The sequence below is a fragment of the Trichosurus vulpecula genome, chromosome 6, assembly GCF_011100635.1.
Source record: "Trichosurus vulpecula isolate mTriVul1 chromosome 6, mTriVul1.pri, whole genome shotgun sequence".
In the NCBI taxonomy this organism is placed as follows: domain Eukaryota; kingdom Metazoa; phylum Chordata; class Mammalia; order Diprotodontia; family Phalangeridae; genus Trichosurus; species Trichosurus vulpecula.
Window position 1 is genome coordinate 181,931,656 of NC_050578.1, and position 1,819 is coordinate 181,933,474.

Sequence of the window (1,819 nt, forward strand, 5' to 3'; positions counted from 1 at the left end):
TTGACAAATTCTGGATAATTTGGAAGGAGCGTCCATAATTATAAGCATAAAATTGATAGAATGTACTTGAAGTGGAGGAAGGGAGGAATTATTTCACAGTGCTGGGTTTGCTTAATAAGGCAAATGTCAAGAGGTAGAAGTTATTTTAATAGGGGAAAACTATAGATCATTCATATAATATGTGATAATTTTATTCATATAAATAACAAATACTCTTAAATTCATAATGTGGGTCATAATAAAAAAATGGCAGTGTACATTTAAATTCTTCCCCTTGCCCTTGGCAAAATTTTGAGAATATTCCTTTATCCTTTTTTAAAATGTACAAGAATTAGACCAGAATCAGACTTAAGTCTCCTTTTGTGAACCCCCTTCATGGCAGAGCCTACTTGAAGAATATTTACACATATGATTGAGAATTTGTTAACAGAATCAGCATAATTATCCTTCACCATGGACCATTATATTTGGAGGACTCATGAACAACTGGGGATGTGGATAAGGAGGTGATGTGTCGGCTTATGTAAAAAAAGTACCAAGACTTTTTTTAGCTGCAAGCTTTTTTTATTGCCACTCAAAAATGGGAAAAAAGTCTCATAAAAGAGTAGAAACTAGTGTCCCATCTCTTTTCCAAGTTAATCTCAAATCAAAACAACCAATGTGTAGAACTGGGTCTTTGGTTTTGTTTTGTCACTATTCAATGTAGTAACTGTTGTGATTTTCTTAATATATTTTAGAATCTTTAATAATTGTCAAAGATGTAGAACTTCATTCAATCAGCCAATCAAATAAGCAAGACAACATTTATGCATCCATCATTTTCCAGATTGTTGGCAACCTGTTCATATTTTCCCCAGAAAATGTCGCCTCCTTGTGTCACAAGGCCCAGCTCACTCACATTCACTTCAAAGACAGTTCCTTTGGTAATAACACCCAAAGGTATATATACGGGGAGGAGGAATTCTTCTTTGCACCAAGTATGGATAGGCAAAAAGTGGCTTTAAGTTCAGGAAGAGTTACATAAGCCTTCTTAAAACATAAACCTATTGGCCTAATCAATCTTTAATACTTAAGGGGTTTTCAAGTAAAGTCATCCCCAACAAAGCCGACTTTAGTAACCATTCTCTTCCAAGTCTTCTTCTTTCTCTTTCCTATACAAATAACCTTTAACACTTCTGTTTCCCTGTGGGCATGAATTTTTGGCAAGGGCACTTCCCATTTACCACCTTTCTCTTTTCATTTCTAATCATGATTCATCAATCATGTTGGAAAGGACTTTGGCTCGGGATTGTTCCTCTCTGTCCAGCAGATATGTAGGCACTGCTCCTTGGTAAGGCTTTTCATCATTCTTTTGCTTGGTATTTCTCTTTTCATGCATCTTGATAGTCTTTTTCATCTGAATCTTCTCATCATGATGCTGTTTATGGTAGAGTTTGGCCTTTAGACCAATCATTTTTTTTTCACTTTCTTTGAACGTTTGTGAGACTCTCAGCTTTCCTTCTTTCTCTTTTTCTTATGGTAATCCAAGCAGTAGCCACACCATTTTTGGTGTAACTCTATGTATTCATTCTGTGGCATGTTGATGGCTGGGGGCCCATCAAAAGGTCACTGAAAATGCTTCCAAACTTCAAACCCTCTGCCATTAGCCCCAAGACTTATGTATATGTGCACAACCTACATATGACTACAAATAAAGGTAGTCAGTCCACAGTGTCCCTCACCATTATAGGAGGTAGTGTGGTGCATGGAAAGAGTACTGGATTTTTAGTCTGGTGGTGTGGGTCCAATCCTCACTCTGTGCCTGTGAGACTTTAAGTAA

General features: G+C 36.7%; 1 pseudogene; it reads right to left on the minus strand.

Annotated features, from left to right (window-relative positions):
- Nucleotides 1-784: 784 nt before the first annotated feature.
- Nucleotides 785-1,578, minus strand: LOC118855552 (annotated as a pseudogene).
- Between the last annotated feature and the right edge of the window lie 241 nt (nt 1,579-1,819).